A 20,538-nucleotide genomic window follows, 5' to 3' on the forward strand; every position below is an offset into this window, starting at 1 on the left:
ACTTGGGTCGCTAGGCTTAGTCACACAGCTACCTCATTGCACCTCTTTTTTTCTTTGCATCATGTGCTGTTTGGGGACTATTTTTTAAATCTGCCATCCTGTCTGACACTGCAGTGCCACTCCTAGATGGGCCAGGTGTTTGTGTCGGCCACTTGGGTCGCTTAGCTTAGTCACACAGCTACCTCATTGCACCTCTTTTTTCTTTGCATCATGTGCTGTTTGGGGACTATTTTTTAAATCTGCCGTCCTGTCTGACACTGCAGTGCCACTCCTAGATGGGCCAGGTGTTTGTGTCGGCCACTTGGGTCGTTTAGCTTAGTCACACAGCTACCTCATTGCACCTCTTTTTTTCTTTGCATCATGTGCTGTTTGGGGACTATTTTTTAAATCTGCCATCCTGTCTGACAATGCAGTGCTATTCCTAGATGGGCCAGGTGTTTGTGTCGGCCACTTGGGTCGCTTAGCTTAGTCACACAGCTACCTCATTGCACCTCTTTTTTTCTTTGCATCATGTGCTGTTTGGGGACTATTTTTTAAATCTGCCATCCTGTCTGACACTGCAGTGCCACTCCTAGATGGGCCAGGTGTTTGTGTCGGCCACTTGGGTCGCTTAGCTTAGCCATCCAGCGACGTTGGTGCACCTCTTTTTTTCTTTGCATCATGTGCTGTTTGGGGACTATTTTTTAAATCTGCCATCCTGTCTGACACTGCAGTGCCACTCCTAGATGGGCCAGGTGTTTGTGTCGGCCTCTTGGGTCGCTTAGCTTAGTCACACAGCTACCTCATTGCACCTCTTTTTTTCTTTGCATCATGTGCTGTTTGGGGACTATTTTGTAAATCTGCCATCCTATCTGACACTGCAGTGCCACTCCTAGATGGGCCAGGTGTTTGTGTCGGCCACTTGGGTCGCTTAGCTGAGCCATCCAGCGACCTCTGTGCAAATTTTAGGACTAAAAATAATATTGTGAGGTGTGACGTGTTCAGAATAGACTGGAAATGAGTGTAAATTATGGTTATTGAGGTTAATAATACTATGGGATCAAAATGACCCCCAAATTCTATGATTTAAGCTGTTTTTGAAGGTTTTTGTAAAAAAACACCCGAATCCAAAACACGCCCGAATCCGACAAAAAAATTTCAGGGAGGTTTTGCCAAAACGCTGTTAGGGTCTCCTGCCCTGTGCTGCCGCGTCGTCATGGCAACCGGGAGACAAGTGCTAGCGGAGTAACCTGAGCGCAGCTAATACTCCGGTTCGGGTCTTTTGCTGTGCAGTGGTTACAGGCTCTGTGCACGGCAGGGGATCCGGTGCTGGTTTTTGTGCTCACAGTCTGTGAGGTCTGAGTGGGTCGTGGACAGCACCTGCTTTATAAGGCCTCTTCTCAGGTTAAGCAGATGCTGCTGAATCTTTGTTGGTTAGTCAGTTCCTGAAAGTTAGCCAGTACTGTGTAGCTTTGTATTTGTTGTTGCTTACTGCAAATAGGCCTGGGGATTTGGTACTACACTCTGCCAATCCAGACCTAGCAGTAAGACTGGAGTCAGTCGTTTAGCTTGCTGGGGTTCTTTTACTACTCTGTGAACTTAGCAAGTTTGCGGCTGTATTCTAAGACTTGCCTGCCTAAATCCTGTCTCACTGTGCAAGGTGTCAGGTGTCAGTTTAGTGGCAGTAAGCTGAACCTGTGCACTGCAAGCGAGAATTAGGATTGTGGAGACTCTCCTTGTGTCTATCATTCCATCTCTGACCAAGGAGTTTACTGCCACACCCGTTGGTAACCCTTTAGGGTTTTGCTGTTGCCCTTAGCAACAGCATTTCGGGTTCTCTACGTATTAAAACACAACATCTTGCTTTTCCCATCTGAGCATTACTAATACTAGGGAGACACCCAGTTCCTTAGCCTCTGGGCTTCTCTGTTCACTTTGTGTGTATTTTGTTACCCTATCACCTTCTGTGTACGTAATGTCATATTCCCCAGTCTGTCTGTGAGTTCATTTGTTTTGCATACCTATCCGTTCAGACACCAGTACATTCCTGCAGGCACTTGTGTGCATAACAGTTCAAACACCAGTACATTCCTGCAGGCACTGGAGTGCATAACAGTTCTGACACCAGTACATTCCTGCAGGCACTGGTGTGCATAACAAACGCGTCCGAATCCAAAACACGGCCGTGGAACCGAATCCAAAACCAAAACACAAAACCCGAAAAATTTCCGGTGCACATCACTAAAAATAATACAGTTTTATTATTCTGGAACACTTGGTCGGTCTTCTCTTTAATACCATAGTTAGGCCAACCTACAGTAGGTAAAGAAGATTAGTACAACATGTCCCATTCCTATTCTGAACAGTCTAACATATAACAATGTTATAGGTACTAATTACAGTATATTACTTTACTAACTTTAAAGTACGGTACTAAATTAACATTTCTATATTAGATTTAGTGTCACTCTGAGTATTCTGGTTATCTCGTTGGTGCACATACAGAGAAGTATTTATGGTACCAATGATACTGAGTTAATTCTCTAAAGACCCCATACAGTCTAGGAAGCCTGTTTTGTTTTAGAGCTACACCACTTCGGATGCCTTGTAATTCCTGGCTAAAACTTGTAACGGACTGCCGTGAATTGGCATATTAATACAAAGTGGCCGCGGTCTCGAGGGTGCCGGGATCTCTCCTGAATAAATTAGTCTTTATCTCTCTCCGCTGTTTTACAGTTAATTGGTTAAACTGTAAAGTACTGATACTCCTTAGTGGTTTCTGTAAGCTGTGGTCAGTGATGCCCTTGCTCTTTAGCTTGTTACCGCTGACTGTGTAGATCTCCTGCACTGAAATTAGGTTTGACAAGCTATCTGCATCTGCAGCTATCAGTTATATCAATTGCAACATCTGTGCCTTGTCTGAGCGAAATGTGTCCCTGGAGAGAGACAAACTACTCTGGTTGGCTGATTCACTTTTGTGTTTCCACATTGGGTTATAAAGTGTCCTTTTAAGGCTGACAATCCCTGTGTCCAATAAACTCAGAGTCTAACTCAGTGCTGTATAGTTGGGCACTACTACTAGATTCCCTTCAATACACGGACATGTTAGGGCATTTCTTAATGCAGTGTTACAGGTAATCCCTTCAGTGTAAGGCCCTATCCCATCAGTCACCATCTGGACCCACCCCTACCCGTATATGGAGTGTCCGCAGCCGCCTACTACACTTCCCTCCAGTGTCACTCACTGCTCCAGCCGTGCTTAGCTCCAATCGAGTAGGTGGACCAGGTTTTTCCTAAGGGCGTCACCGATGAGAGATCCCTCCTTCAACTGCAGCCGCGGACAGCCTCCCCTGCATCACCGCCGTCACGCCCGCTCTCAGCTCCAGAGTCACCGGTGTTGTTCTCACCCCACGCAGTTCGGAGACCACCGGAGCCAAAGATCAGTTAAAATGAGTCAGCAATACCTGATAGGCTCTCGATCAGCGGCTCTCTGACGCAGTTTGCTCCGCCGCACAGTGCGTCTCCAGCTCCCGTCTCTCTCTTGACGCTCTGCTCTGCCACACCAACAGTCAGTCCGCTCCCCTTTTTGTAGCCTCTCTCCTCGCGACTCCTTTAACCGCTCACCGCACGCACTCGCTGTCCCTCGTGCGGGCTCACGGTTCAGTCCCTGGGGCCACGCGCCTCTACTGCTCCCGGTCCACTCACTTCCCAGTCTTGTACAATTACCCTCTATAAAGGGTCACAGTTATGGCTGGCAGTCTCTTTTCCCCCATGAGGGCCATATGTATTACATATCAATGACATACACCTTTAGGGAATACTTCCGTACAGCCAGGCATATATATAATAACCCCAGGGTGTTACACTACGTTCATGGCATTTCATTGTCTATGTCATGACTAGTGGCAGCAGCTTCAGCACTAGGAGGAAGTGGTTCTTGATCTTTCCCTGTTTTATCCTCCAAATGTTTGTTCTCCATTATTTTTCTGGAGTTATATAACAATGGGGGTCATTCCGAGTTGATCGCACGCTGCCGATTTTCACTGCGCTGCGATCAGGTCTCTACTGCGTATGCGTATGCACCATAATGCGCACTCGCGTCGTACGGGTACAATGCGGATCGTTGCAGAGCTATGGATTTAACGAAGAATCTTTACGCACAGCCGATCGCAAGGTGATTGACAGAAAGAGGGTGTTTATGGGTGGCAACTGACCGTTTTCTGGGAGTGGTAGGGAAAACACAGATGTGTCCGGGCGTTTGGAGGGCGGGTGTGTGACGTCAATTCTGGCACCAAAAATACTGTAGTGATCGCAAGGGCTGAGTAAGTTCAGACCTACTCTGAAACTGCACAAAATGTTTTGTAGAGCTCGGCTGCACAGGCATTCGCACACTTGCAAATCGAAAATACACTCCCCCGTGGGCACCGACTATGTGTTTGCACGGCTGCTAAAAACAGCTAGTGTGCTATCAACTCGGAATGACCCCCACTATGCGGCACAGGAGAGCGTACCCCTACACCACACAGGGCAAACCTTGTAAAAATTATTTGGATAATAATAACCCTTTTATTTGGAGTTATTATAATAATATGCAGCACAGGAGAGCGTTCCCCTAAACTACACATGGCAAAACCTGTAAAAATTATTTGGATAATAAGTAACCCTTTTATTTGGAGTTATTATAATAATATGCTGTACAGAAGAGTGTACCCCTACACCACATAGGCAAACCCTGTCAAAATTATTGGATTAAATATTAATAACCCCTTTATTTGGAGTAAATAATAAACAGTACACAACAGCACCACTGGACTTATGGCAATACTGCTGGATTTATACGGCAGTACCGCTGGACTTATACGGCAGTACCTCTGGACTTATACAGCCTCACCACTGGACTGGAATTATACGACAGCACCACTGGACTGGACTTATACAGCAGCACCACTGTACTTATGGCAGCACAGGACACCACCACTGGACTGATGCAGCACAAGACAGCACCACTGGACTGGACTTATACAGCAGCACCACTGGACTTATGGCAGCACAGGACCCCACCACTGGAGTGACTGGACTGATGCAGCACAAGACATCAACACTGGACTGATACAGCACAAGACAGCACCACTGGACTGGACTTATACAGCAACACTGGACTTATAGGGCAGTACCGCTGGACTTATACGGCAGTACCACTGGACTTATACAGCAGCACCACTGTAACTTATGGCAGCACAGGACACCACTGCTGGACTGATGCAACACAAGACAGTACCACTGGACTGGACTTATACAGCAGCACCACTGGACTTATGGCAGCACAGGACACCCCCGCTGGACTGATGCAACGCAAGACAGCACCACTGGACTGGACTTATACAGCACCACTGGACCTATGGCAGCACAGAACACCACCACTGGAATTATGGCAGCACAGGACACCACCACTGGTGTGACTGGACTGATGCAGCACAAGACAACACCACTGGACTGGACTTATACAGCAACACTGGACTTATAAGGCAGTACCGCTGAACTTATATGGCAGTACCGTTGGACTTATACGGTAGTACCGCTGGACTTATACAGCTGTACTGCTGGATTTATACGGCAGCACCACTGGGCTGATACGGCAGTACCACTGGACTTTTATGGCTGTTCTGCTGGACTTATACGGCAGTACCCCTGGACTGATATGGCAGTAGCGCTGGACTTATACGACAGCACCACTGGACTGGACTTATACAGCAGTTCCACTGGACTTATACGGCAGTACTGCTGGACTTATATGGCAGCACCACTGGACTGGACTTATACAGCAGCACCACTGGACTTATGGCAGCACAGGACGTTACCACTGGAGTGACTGGACTGATGCAGCACAAGACACCACCATTGGACTGATGCAGCACAAGACAGCACCACTGGACTGGACTTAAACAGCACCACTGGACATACAGCAGTACTCCTGGACTTATACGGCAGTACACCTGGACTTATACGGCAGTACCTCTGGACTTATACGGTTGTACCGCTGGACTTATACGGCAGCACCACTGGACTGGACGTATACGGCAGTACTGCTGGACTTATACGGCAGTACCGCTAGACTTATATGACAGCACCACTGGACTGGACTTATACGGCAGCACCACTGGACTGGACTTATACGGCAGCAGCACCACTGGAGTGACTGGACTGATGCAGCACAAGACCCCACCACTGGACTGATGCAGCACAAGACAGCACCACTGGACTTGACTTATATTACAGCACCACTGGACTTATGCCAGCACTGGACATCACCACTAGACTTATGGCAGCACAAGACACCACCACTAGACTGATGCAGCACAAGACAGCACCACTGGACTGGATTTATACAGCAGCACTGGACTTATGGCAGCACAGGACACAACCACTGTGACTGGACTGAAGCAGCACAAGACACCACCACTGGACTGATGCAGCACAAGACAGCACCACTGAAATGATACAATAGAGCAGGTCGCCACCCCACGCACCATGCCACTTTCCCGCACAGACACTGAGAAGACACGTCCTCTCGCTATACTCTTCAGGACTGGAGTGAAAATGGCGGTGATGCGTGGCTCCTTATATGGAATCCAAAACCCGCAAAAATCCGACAGCGGGATGATGACGTTTTGCCTTGTTCCGGTTTCCGAGTCTGGCGGGGAAACCTGTGCTGCTTATTGTCTCATATAACTCCCAAAAAATAATGGAGAACAAACATTTTGAGGATAAAATAGGGAAAGATCAATAAGAACCCCTTCCTCCTAGTGCTGAAGCTGATGCCACTAGCCATGACATAGATGATGAAATGCCATCAACGTTGTCTGCCAAGGCCGATGCCCAATGTGATAGTAGAGGGCATGTAAAATCCAAAAAGCCAAAGTTCAGCAAAAAGAACCAAAAAAATAAATTTTAATGGTCTGAGGAGAAACATAAACTTGCCAATATGCCATGTATGACACGGAGTGGCAAGGAACGGCTGAGGCCCTGGCCTATGTTCATGATTAGTGGTTCAGCTTCACATGACGATGGAAGCCCTCATAACTGAGGTCTTGATACTTATGTTGGTGTTAGACGTGCGTCCAGTATCCGCCATTAGTGCAGTGGGATTTAGACAATTGATGGAGGTATTGTGTCCCCGGTAACAAATCCCATCTAGATTCCACTTCACTAGGCAGGCGATAGCGAGATTTTGCCATTTAATTGCAGTGATTTGGACATATAAGTACAGTGATTTTGCCAATTAATTTCAGTGATTTATAATTATTAATTACAGTGATCTTGCCAATTAATTCCAGTGATTTATAATTATTAATTACAGTGATTTTGCCAATTAATTTCAGTGATTTATAATTATTAATTACAGTGGTCTTGCCAATTAATTCCAGTGATTTGGATGTATAATTCCTCATTGCACCTCTTCGACATCTTTGCATGAGGTGCTGTTCGGGGCCTTGTTTTTGAAAAGTGCCATCCTGTGTGACACTGCCATATGAGTCCAGGGGTACTGCTGTATTAGTCCTGGGGTACTGCCGTATAAGTCCACCACTTGCAGATTTTTTTTAAAGTGACTGGAGCGTGCTGGAGATGCTGTCAGTGGACCGAACAATTGCGGCCCACTCTCGACACTCAGCCACTGCGTGACACTACTAGATGGGCCAGGTGGTTGTGTCGCTTAGCTTAGGCCTACAGCAACCTTGGTGCACCTTTTTTTCTTCTTTGCATCATGTGCTGTTAGGGGGCTTTTTTTTTTTTATATCTGCCCTCCTGTCTGCCACTGCAGTGCCATGCCTAGATGGGCCAATTGTTTGTGTCGCTTGGCTTAGTCATACAACTACCTCATTGCAATTCTTTTTCTTCTTTGCATGATGTGCTGTTTGGGGCCTTTTTTTTATATCTGCCCTCCTGTCTGCCACTGCAGTGCCATGCCTAGATAGGCCAATTGTTTGTGTAGCTTGGCTTAGTCATACAACTACCTCATTGCAATTCTTTTTCTTCTTTGCATGATGTGCTGTTTGGGGCCTTTTTTAAAATATCTGCCCTCCTGTCTGACACTGCAGTGCCACGCCTAGATGGGCCAATTGTTTGTGTCGCTTGGCTTAGTCATACAACTACCTCATTGCAATTCTTTTTCTTCTTTGCATGATGTGCTGTTTGGGGCCTTTTTTAAAATATCTGCCCTCCTGTCTGACACTGCAGTGCCCCTTCTAGATGGGCCAGGTGTTTGTGTTGTCCACTTGTGTTGCTTAGCTTAGTCATCAAGCAACCTCAAAACAATATTGGGGGTCATTCCGAGTTGTTCGCTCGTTGCCGATTTTCGCTATACTGCGATTAGTCGCTTACTGCGCATGCGCAAGGTTCGCAGAGCGCATGCGCTTAGTTATTTTACACAAAAGTTAGGTACCGTATTTGCCGGCGTATAAGACGACTGGGCGTATAAGACGACCCCCAACATTTCCACTCAAAATATAGAGTTTGTTATATACTCGCCGTATAAGACTACCCCCTTCCACACACCAAATAAAACGTAAAAGAACATCAGATTTGTGACATACTGTATATTATGACCTGATAAGAGATTTGGATAGGGAGTATTTATCAAGGTATGCATAAGAAGGGGGGAGGGGGCGAGGAGAAAGTTGTAAAATGTATAAAGTATACCCCTGTGTGCATTTAGTGTTACCGGTTTCACATGAGTGCCATTAGTATTAGTGCCATTACAGTACCTGTCATTGTCACCATTGTACGGCCACAACGCGACTGCAGCGCCTCCGGCCAGTCCCTGCATCTCCCTGTAATTGGCACTAGTGACCCGCCGCGGCCGCACTGGATACCGCGCGATACTGGATGGTATGTAGAATGAGGTGGGCGGGCATCGGGAGGCCACTATGGGCACCGGCCGAGTATCGGAAGGCCACTATGGCAGCTATGTCTATCCCAACTGAAGTGCACCCGGCGTATAAGACGACCCCCCCACTTGGAGGCATGTTTTTCAGGGCAAAAAAGTAGTCTTATACGCCAGCAAATACTGTATTTTACTCACGGCATAACAAGGATTTTTCATCGTTCTGGTGATCGTAGTGTGAGTGACAGGAAGTGGGTGTTTATGGCCGGAAACTGGCCGTTTTATGGGAGTGTGCGAAAAAACGCTGGCGTTTCTGGGAAAAACGCGGGAGTGTCTGAAGAAACGGGGGAGTGTCTGGGCGAACGCTGGGTGTGTTTGTGACGTCAAACCAGGAACGAAACTGACTGAACTGATCGCAATGTAGGAGTAAGTCTGGAGCTACTCAGAAACTGCTAAGAAATTTCTATTCGCAATTCTGCTAATCTTTCGTTCGCTCTTCTGCTAAGCTAAGATACACTCCCAGAGGGCGGCGGCTTAGCGTGTGCAATGCTGCTAAAAGCAGCTAGCGAGCGAACAACTCGGAATGAGGGCCATTGTGAGGTGTGAGGTGTTCAGAATAGACTGGAAATAAGTGGAAATGATTGTTATTTAGGTTAATAATACCATAGGAGTAAAATTACCCCCAAATTCTGTGATTTTAGCTGTTTTTATGTTTTTTTCAAAAAATCATCCAGATCCAAAACCAAAACACGAAAGGGTGGTTTTGGCATAACCAAGCCAAAACCAAAACATGAAAGTGGAATTAGAACCAAAACCAAAACACAAAACACGAAAAGTGTCCGCCGCACATCTCAGTATTATCCTTTGATGGTTTGAAGGTTGCCACCTACTTTCTTATATTTACAGTAATCTTAATAAATATACCATTTTAGTTTTAGCAACGAAAATTGTGTGCTTTATACTGGTAGAGTATAAAAGGCTAGCGGTGTGGGGGCAGAGGCTTCCTGAGCCAGTCTATGGTGGACGGAAGACCTGGCCATTATCCATGAGGCCTGTACAGATTCAGGTGGAGACACTGCCAATATTTAAACTAAAATACTGTGAAAAGTTAACTGCTGTGTGGGCACCATTTGTACACGGCTCCCTCCAAAGGCATGTACCAAGGGCGTATTACAGATATTCTCCACAGATGAACTGTAAAAGGGAGATGTAATATGAATTGTACTAACGGCTAGACATAGGCAGCATACTGTATTTAGTCATTGACTAGCAGAAATACACTCACATACTACAATATTAATGTTTCAAATAATACACATGCTACCTGAATTCTAACTGACCTATTTATTTGTTTGTCTCTAGGGAAATAACTTGTAGATCAGCTTACAGTTGTTAAAAGGGGATGGTTTTGAGACTGGCTAATAAAATAAGTATTTGTCACTGTACAGAATGCGACAGGATGGGCTTGGCTGTCTGAGACACATTAAATAAACCAGGATGAAGAAATTCCCATTTGTGTGTGACTGACCATGCAGTCAAGGTAGGAGAGGTGCGTAACACAAATATGGTTCTGGTGCCAGGCTGAATATAGTCCAAATCAGAGCATCCTGCCGTCTGCGTGTATAAGGTGGTGCACAGGAAGCACACTAGGACTTGTGACATTTCTTCAGTATACACATCTTTTCCTCAGGATTATAAATAAAACACTGACCGCAGTGTATGCCTTGAACAGCGTAGGAGCAGTCTGATAAGAGAACATGCTCACATCAGAAATACTTTTAAACCAGTCAGAAATGGTGACGAGTGAAGAATATAAATGTGATGAGTGAAGAACTGATTTTTCTGAGAAGCTTGTGCCCTACTGAATATACAGTAGGTCTCAGTAAAATCTAAATAGCTGCCACAAATCTTTCACATAGACAATCACTAGTGCTTGGACCATACTCTTTTAAAATCTAAATAATACATAAAGAACAAGACATTTCCATGGAGGTAAGAAGTACACGGGCCACTCACATTATTATGACCGCATGCTGATAGCCAGAGTTACCGCTGTGTGCATCTCAGACAGCAGCTAGACATTCGCTACTTTGCTGAACTGTTGATAAAGTGGAGGGTGGGGGTAGATATGTGCGCTGTACTTGGATCGGAAGCAAGCCTGAGGAGGGTACTGGAGTTCCCCTAATAAACTCCCTGAGTGTACTGGGCAATGGAAAGATTTACATAGAAATAATCCAGAATAAAATAAAGTAATTCAGAACAAGTAAGTGGCAGGAATATAATCGTACCGGTAAAGGTAATAGGAGCCGCAGATGTTAAGGGAAACGTAGTATCCCAGTAAAATACTCTGCTTCTTGGCTCCTATGCTTAATTCCCACTGACCGTCTGTGTTCAGTCCAGATCGTCCTTATACTTTATTTTATTCTGGATTATTTCTATGTAAATCATTTTACTGTTGGAAACTCATATGTTTTATATGCTATATATGTCTACTTTTTATCTAATAAATGTGATCTAATATTGCCAGCCAGCATTATCACGTTCTATACACCTAGCAACAGGTAGTTAAGGATCGAGCACCTGAAAGGGGAGAGTAAAACTCTTTCCATTGCCCAGTTCACCTAACTGTTGTTTTAGACACACATCTGGTAGCCCTAGGCTAATTTTGATGGTGATCTGCTCTACTGTAGCGTGCCATCCCTTTTTGTAACTCGGAAAAATCACCCCTTTAACCCATGAAAGCAACAAGTGATGCGTGCAGACTGCCTTTAGCACACCTTATATACCCACCAAGCCAGTGCACGACACGTCACATACTTCATGGGATACCGACATCAAATGTACGAGGTGGTCATAATTAACCATGTATGTTATACCTCAGTAAATCCCTCACCAATGTCATCACATATATTCGGGAGATAATGAGAGCTACAGTCAGAGGCAGAACTCTGGGAGGCAACGGAGTCATCTGCCGCCGGGCTCCTGCTCTGAAGGGGGGCACCTTTCCTCCTATTCTGTGAAATCATTGAATTAAGTTAATTGATAGCTGCCGCTGTCTTTTCAGTGGCCGACTTCCTCACTGGTCCCAGCACCTTACAAATCACACCCTCTTTATTATACACATTTTACAAGTGTCACACCCAGGATTAGAAACCACATCCTATTACACTGGAAGGAGACACCTTACTGATGAAGCTGTTTGCTCCTGTATAGGAAATATGAGACTTTTAACTATATGAAGATACTTCTCTGACAATTACACATAACTTCATATAGTTAGAATTCTCATGCTTCCTCTACAGGAGCAAATAACTCCATCAGTAAAGTGTCTGCTGTTAGTGTAACAGTTCATGGGTTCTAATCCTGGGTATGACTGGTAAGAAATGTGTGATTTAAAATAAAAGACAATTAAATGTATAAATACAATATATACATTTTTTTTCAGAACACTCCATAGTCCATACACACACACACACACACACACACACACACACACACACACACACACACACACACACACACACATATTTATCTTGATATAGGAAATACGGGGGCACCAATGTTTATCTTGCCTCCGGGCAACTGGGACGAACTTACGCCACTGGCTACAGTATTCAGTTTCAACACTGTGTGGGAGATGTATCATGCCTTGGAGAGAGATAACGTGGAGAGAGATAAAGTCTATGCACTAAGCCTTGGAGAGAGATAAAGTGGACAGAGATTAAAGCGGTCTATTTACTAAGCCTTGAATGGAGATAAAGTACCAGCTAACGAACGTCTAACTGCCATGTTACAAGCTGTGGGGTCTATTTACTAAGCCTTGAATGGTGATAAAGAACCAGCATATAACTGCCATGTTACAGGCTGTGGGGTCTAATTACTAAGCTTTGGATGAGATAAAGTGGCCGGAGATAAAGTAACAGCCACACAGCGTCTAACTGCCATGTTACAGACTGTGTTTAAAAAATGGCAGTTATGCTAGCCATACATCAGACCAGCTTCAGACCAACTTTTCTCCAACTCTCCAAACTTCCAACCGTCCAACTTGTCTGTCCAACTAAAACAGTGCTCCACACATCTAACCAACTTTTCATCAGACCAGTAGACCAGCCAACTTCTCTCCAACTTCTGATGTCACAGAAGTAGGCGGACAGTGCCTGCCTACTTCTGATTGTTTTGAATAGTTTATTTAAATATAGAATATTTGATGTCTATTTAGTTATTTCAATAAAAAAATAAAGATCTAAATATACAGTTTTCTAATTCCCGTATCAGGTTACAGAGTAACAGATATAAATAAACACAATGTTTCATTATGATGTCTTTGATATTGGTTTTTAAAGAAATAGTTGATTATGCAGCACAGTAAAGCAACCTTATTCACATTACGCCATGCAGTAGAGCCCTTTATTCACGCTACATCACACACTAGAGACCATTTTTCACATTCTGTCACACAGTGTAGCACCTTATTCTTGTTATGTCACACAGTAGAGCACCTTATTTATTCACGTTAGAAGAGGGAGGTGGGTGAGGTTAGGGCAGACAGAGTGAGAAAGGCCAGGAGGAGGTTGGTGAGGTTAAGCCACAGAAGTCAGGATGAGATGTGTGAGTCCTGGGGGGTGGGGGTGGTCAGGGGAGACTGAGCTGCTATTGGGGTTGGGGGGAAGGGGAATCTGTGCTGCTACTCCTAGGTGGGTGCGGGCAAGGGGACACTTCTGGGGGGGCGCAGGCTTAGGAGACTATGCTGCTGGGGGGGGGTTGCGGTCAGGTGATGCTGTGCTGCTATTTTTAGGGGGATGCAGGCAGGGATTAAGATACATATTGCTTTATATATATATATATATATATGTGTGTGTGTGTGAGAGATAGATAGTTAGATGGGAGGGAGAGTTGCTTGCCGGTTGTGTCACTATTCTAGGATGTGTGGCTGGATAGAGGTGTGGGTGCCGGCAGGGGAGAGAGTGCTACTGCTGTAGGTAGAGGGGAGCCCGACTCTGTGTTGTTATTGGAGCTTTGTTGGGTCTGAGATGTGCCCTGTGGCTGGAGCTTGCAGCGGTCTTTGTGTCCCGAACTGGCACCACATTTCCCTTGCTGCAGGAGAAAGGAGCGCAGTGAAAAGGCCCTTATAGCCAGAGGGGCTTCCTAACATGCTCCCTCCTGACATACCCGGCTTATGTCTCTCTCCTCCGACGCCCGGCTTCCTGTTCCAGCAAAGACCCTCACGGCTTCTCCCCACTGGCACTTAAAGCTTCCACAGGGGATGCTTGACATCCTCTTACTGCAGCCTGAACCTGTTCGGCTCCACTATCCTCAAGCCATGATCCTGACGGATAATAGTAAATATAGTGTAAATATCCGTAAAGGTGGCACTCCAAGTGACTTTCAATTAAGATAATAAGCATTGTTTTGTCAACATTTCAAGTCATTTACTTCAGTTCTTTCATCAGGATCCTGATGAAAGAACTGAAGTTAATGACTTCTGAAACATTGACAAAACAACGCTGACTGATTCTCTTATTTGAAAGCAATTTGGAGTGCTACCTTTACGGATCATAATAAAATATATATATATATATATATATATATATATATATATATATATATATGTTTATATATATAAAACCAATAAGTTAATTATGTTGTGAGCCTTTTTTTTTTTTTTTAAAGAGCATTGCAGGGGGAAGTGCATAGTGCCAACTGTTTCTCCCTCTGTTCCCGGTGTTCACAGTGTGGTTATGGTCTGGAGGGGATTTGAGGGATGCTGGATTGGAGGGGTTCACCTCAGGTTTGTGGTCAAAGGGAAGGGGTCACATTGTGCCTGCGGTAATACTTATCACGGCGAGGGGGGGAGAGGAGAGAATGGGGAGGTGGCGCATTGTGCCGGGTGCTCGCAGGTGGGGGATATAGTTATCACGGGGGTGGAGGGTGCTGGGCGATCGCTTGTGCGGTCAGGGGACAGTGAAGTAAAGGGGTGCACCTCTGGGTGGTGATCGCGGAAGGGGGGCGGGCGATCGCTGATGCTGTGTGGACGGGAGACTCTGAGGTTACTGTGCATTTCTGGAGGGTGATCGCGGGAAGAGAGGGTGCCGGACATTGGCTGGTAGGGTGGGGGCAGTGATGGTGCTTTTTCCAAATGGTGCTGGAAGTGGAAGGGAGTGATTGCAGCCAGGGTACACTGATGATGCTGCGGGTCATATTCAGGAGGAGGGGAGGTGCAGGCTTGCGGTTACTGATGCGAGTGGTGATAGTAGGAGGTGGGCGATTATTGATGGGGTGTGAGCAAGGGACCCTGAAGTGATGGTGCTTTTTCTGGATTGATGATGGAAGGGCATGCGGCCAGGGGACACTGATGGGCTGCGGGGGGTGATGCTGCGGGAGGTGATCAGGAGGGGGGGGGGGGGGTGCGGGCTTGTGGACACTGTTACAGGTGGATATCAGGGGTGATTGTGGTCAGCAGCAGTGTTCATCCTCTTTGTTCTATGCCTCTAACAGACAGATGGGGATGGTGAAGGAATAGGCGGACAATGCTGGCCAGTGTCCACCTACTCATCGTTCAGTTGGAGTGAAGTCTCCCCCTACACTAGAATGATTAGTTGGGGAAAATCAAACGTTTGATTTTCCCAACAAGCTGGGCAGACCGTTTTTGGCGTTTTTCAGCGTGTGGGAGCAAACGGTTGATTATCAGTTGCTCCCACACACTGCCTAACTATCGTTCCAACCAGCCAACTAGTTGGCTATTTGAAATGATATCGTGCTGATGTATGGCTAGCATTAGGAACATATTGGTTGGTACTTTATCTTCGTCTACTTTTTCTCCATCCAAGGCTTAGTACATAGACCTCCAAGTACCAACTAATCAGCTTCTAACTGTCATTGTACTGTCTATGCTTGAAAAAATGGTAGTTACAAGTTGATAGGTTGGTACTTTATCTCTCTCCAAGGCTTTATACATCTCTCCCCTCGGTCACAACCGTTTAAAAAGAAGAACCATAATGTTAGTTTAGGAAACTTTCTAGAAGTAAAAAACAAAAAGAGGGAAGGTGGCCAGCGTTTTACAATCCAGTGTAGTAAACACAGCAGATAAACATATGAAATCATACTAATCGGACACTTCTGTGGTTAATTAAAGCTGGCAAGTCCTTGCTTAATTAATCACCCAAGCAAAGTAAAATAGAGAGATACGCAATTTATCTTATGGCAAAGTTCAGTATGTAATATTTAACCATGGTCAGTCTGCTGAATTTTGAAGGCTAACTGTTGTTTTAGCTTGAGTAATCCACATAATTGTTATCATCTGTTTTTTTATACTTTTTTTTTCTTTTAATATTTTTTTGGCCACTGAAATAAAATGAGTCAACCGTGGGGCCAGTGTTTTCTGGTCTGTGTCCTAACTCTTAAAGGTATTTCCATCTGCACAAAATCTTGAGAATACACTCAATGCTGCATAGACTAAGAACACTTTCTCTTACTTTATTTATAGTTACATGTGAAGACGCGCCGAGAATGTACAACCGAAAACACTTTGCACCTTTCATCCATTTATTGAGTTACTTGTATATGAAGGTATGTACCACCTAAAATAGAGAACAGATGAGTCCAGAGCAGATTTGTCTTCACTACCATCAACTAATATCTGGCGCATACTGTAGATGGGTCCAACTCCGCAGCAAAAGATTTTAATTTATAGATGTTCTGTATATACTGTAATGTTGCATGCTCAGTTACATGTTTGGTGCAATTTCCCAACATTTCCCAACATATCTGATAGGGTATGTGTGCTTCATTGTGTAATGTGTATGTTGCATTTTTTCCTACCTAAGATTTGTTATGTTATGCATACGATGCATTATGCCTAGATATATGATAGCGATTTACAGCATTACATTATGCCTAGTAAACATTTTCTAAGCTTATCTGACAATGTAATATTTCTTTTGGATTGCATTTTGATGAAAAAGTATTTCAAGATATAAGTGATTAAACACAAACCCTATATAAATAAACAAGAATAATAACAATAATATACTTGTTAAGATAAAATTAAAGTAATCAACATTTTCAGTCATATCTATCTATACTATCTAATTTGCCAGGTTGCCAGAAGATACACTGTCTACTGGTAAGAGCCCTCTTCTGTTCCACCTTTAAATACAGTATGTGTCATTTGTGTGTCATTTTCAGTGTGATGAACCCATGTTGTTGTGACCTTTTTGCTATTATTGTGTTCTGTGTATGTTTTTATATAATAAGAGAGTGCATCTTTCATCCTCTATTTGACCAGGTGATTTATATATCCTAAGTCGTTGTACTACATAAGGCTCACCTATGGGAATATAATAAACAGCAGACTAGTAGGCTCATTAATCAACGAGTGAAAAATGTAACCAGCCAATCAGCTCATAACTATCATTTTTCAAACACATTCTGTTTCGTGGCAGTTAGGAGCTGATTGGCTGGTGCAATTTATCACTCACAGTGAAATGTATCACTCATTGATAAATGAGCCCATAGATAAGCACTTAGATACAATAACAGACTATCTGGCCTTGTTTTGCTGCCTGTATAATATAGCAGGCAAGACTATGGCGGCCATATAATGAAGTCCGAGTTTGGCAGCCGTGCGGGATGCCGGCCAAACTCAAATGTTGATTTAAAGGGGCAATCATATACAAGGATAAACCATGCTTTGTACATGATTGCCCCTTTAAAAAAAAAGTCAAGAATTCAGCCGATATCCCGCACAGCCGCTGAACTCGGACTTCATTACATCCTGCCCGCTGACAAATATAGAACAAAATATGGTGCTCAAACAGGAGACTATTCCAGTCAGTGTTGCATTGTATATAATTTTACATTAACAGCGGTATACAGACATTAAAGCATTGTGTTCTGTCAAAGTCTCTTGTTTGAGCACCACACATATTTTGTTCTAACTTCACCTATGGGAATACAGTACCAGTTGTCTGGCAAAGAAAGCTCAGCATTGTTCTGTGTCCTCACCAGGGACATGTAAAATGCAGTGCTTTAATAATAACACTATTCATCTACTGTATATACAGTATGCCCTATTTTTGTGTTTTTTATATTTATTGGTAATTGTAATACCCTGGCCAAGTGTTCTCCTGTATAGAGAAAAGGTTGTTATATCAGTACTTAATACAAAATAAAAAAAGCACTTCTGACTTTCTTCTCATTGTATTTATTTTTGTGCGCACATACAGTAACTTACTAGTCAGTTTCATTTATGAGCACATTAACTATATTTGAGTGATTACTGGCTAAGAGTGGGGTCTTTATTACTGTATTGTTACCAGGGTGTGCTGATTTAAAAAAAAAATAGTTTTATATATATATATATATATATATATATATGTATATATATATATATATATATATATATATATATACAGCTGTGCTCATAAATTTACATACCCTAGCAGAATTTGTGATTTTCTGGCCATTTGTCAGAGAATATGAATGATAACTCACACACTTTTCTTTCACTCATGGTTAGTGGTTGGGTGAAGCCATTTATTGTCAAACTGTGTTTACTCTTTTTAAATCATAATGACAACAGAAACTACCCAAATGACCATGATCAAAAGTTTACATACCCCAGTTCTTAATACCGTGTATTGCCCCCTTTAACATCAATGACAGCTTTAAGTCTTTTGTGGTAGTTGTGGATGAGGCTCTTTATTTTCTCAGATGGTAAAGCTGCCCATTCTTCTTGGCAAAAAGCCACCAGTTCCTGTAAATTCTTGGGCTGTCTTGCATGAACTGCACGTTTGAGATCTCCCCAGAGTGGCTCAATGATATTGAGGTCAGGAGACTGAGATGGCTACTCCAGAACCTTCACTTTATTCTGCTGTAGCCAATGACAGGTCGACTTGGCCTTGTGTTTTGGATCATTGTCATGTTGGAACGTCCAAGTACGTCCCATGCGCAGCTTCCGGGCTGATGAGTGCAAATTTTCCTCCAGTATTTTCTGATATTTGTTCGTAATGCAAAGAAAAGTCCACAAATAACTTCATCAGTAATACAGGACTCTCTGAAAAAAAGTGGTGCGGTTGTTTCAAGATGCACAATAAGGAGGCATTTGAAGATAAATGGGCTGCATGGTGGAGTCGACAGAAGAAAGCCATTACTACGCAAATGCCACAAAGCATCCCGCTTACAATACTCCAAACAGCACAGAGACAAGCCTCAAAACTTCTGGAACAAAGTCATTTGGAGTAGATCTACCGCCAGTGGTCATATTGAGCTTCCATCACCTGAGTGCAACTCATCTATTATATTGCATATACCGCTTGGACAGTGAGGGCACCGGGTACAGCTACCATTCAATATACTCGAGTGCCGGAACTGACCTACATTTTCTATATATATATATATATATACTGTGTGTATATATATATATATATATATATATATATATATATACTCTATCTATCTATCTATCTATCTATATAAACAAGAAGCAGTCCACGGCTCGGTGCCCTCCAACGGTAACAGCTGCGCTGTGTCCAGTAATATAGATTGCTTGGTGGCACTCACGGCTTGGAAGAAAGACTACATCAGACCTGTAGTCTGTCTTTCTTTCAAGCCGTGAGTGCCGCCGCACCAAGCAATCTATATATATATATATATATATATATATAAATATATCCTTACAGCAGCAGCCGGCACTCACACATAGCCCAGCCTGCTTCGGTGCTCGAATCAGAGGATATACACAAGTCCAAAAGAGGAATCGTAGCCCCGTCAGCAGGACCTGTTGTTTTTTTTGGTGGGGCTACGCACCCCGAAGCGTTGACTTGGATAATATATTTTGCTTTTGATACTAATATTGTCTCTGAGTGCCGATTACTCTTTTGGACATATATATATATATATATATATATATATATATATATCTCAATCAAGGTGCTTAATGTATTGTTAACTAACATTTTTCACAGTCGTGTTTCAAGAATTCAGTATATATAGATATGTATGTATATACAATAAAAAAGAAAAAAATAGCGCCACTTGTGGTAGGTAAACCTTCACCAATATGTACAATGTATGTCCAAAAATACACTCCCTTGGTACAAAGGGTGTCAGCAGGCCCCTAAATAAGAACAGCAGTGGTAAGCTGCTGTAAAAAGTGTTATAGAAACCAAGAATATGGGCACAAGCAACCAATGGTGTCTATAGTAAAGGAACGTAAAAAGATTTTTTATATAAAAAGAAAAGGCAAATTTATTTTACACGATTAAAAAACAATAATATACTTTAGTTTAAGAAAAAATGCTTAAGCATAAGAATTCATATGAAATGGACAAAATTATGATTAAAAAAGAAGAACAAATATAAAAGTACAAGGTACACATCGGTTTGTAGTATATGTGTATAAAGTGCTTATCTTAGGTACAGGAGGTTGGTCTGGGAAAGATCATGGAATGTCCAACGCGTTTCGTCCTTCAGGACTTCATCATGATCTTTCCCAGACCAACCTCCTGTACCTAAGAGAAGCACTTTGGGGGTCATTCCGAGTTGTTCGCTCGTTATTTTTTTCTCGCAACGGAGCGATTAGTCGCTAATACGCATGCGCAATGTCCGCAGTGCGACTGCGCCAAGTAAATTTGCTATGCAGTTAGGTATTTTACTCACGGCATTACGTGGATTTTTCT

At 43.6% G+C, this 20,538-nt stretch overlaps 1 long non-coding RNA gene across 5 annotated transcripts in view; it reads left to right on the forward strand.

Annotated features, from left to right (window-relative positions):
• The window catches only part of LOC134947702 (uncharacterized), an 86,538-nt gene extending 69,068 nt beyond the window's left edge, over positions 1-17,470 (forward strand). For 3 of the 5 annotated variants that reach the window (XR_010182706.1, XR_010182708.1, XR_010182705.1), the window contains exons 4-5: positions 10,309-10,409; positions 16,344-17,470. This is a non-coding gene — a long non-coding RNA (uncharacterized LOC134947702). The remainder of the gene's footprint in view (positions 1-10,308; positions 10,410-16,343) is intronic. The other 2 variants (XR_010182707.1, XR_010182709.1) reach the window with 2 other exon arrangements.
• The last annotated feature ends 3,068 nt before the right edge of the window (positions 17,471-20,538 follow it).

This window comes from Pseudophryne corroboree, chromosome 8 (assembly GCF_028390025.1).
Source record: "Pseudophryne corroboree isolate aPseCor3 chromosome 8, aPseCor3.hap2, whole genome shotgun sequence".
In the NCBI taxonomy this organism is placed as follows: Eukaryota; Metazoa; Chordata; class Amphibia; order Anura; family Myobatrachidae; genus Pseudophryne; species Pseudophryne corroboree.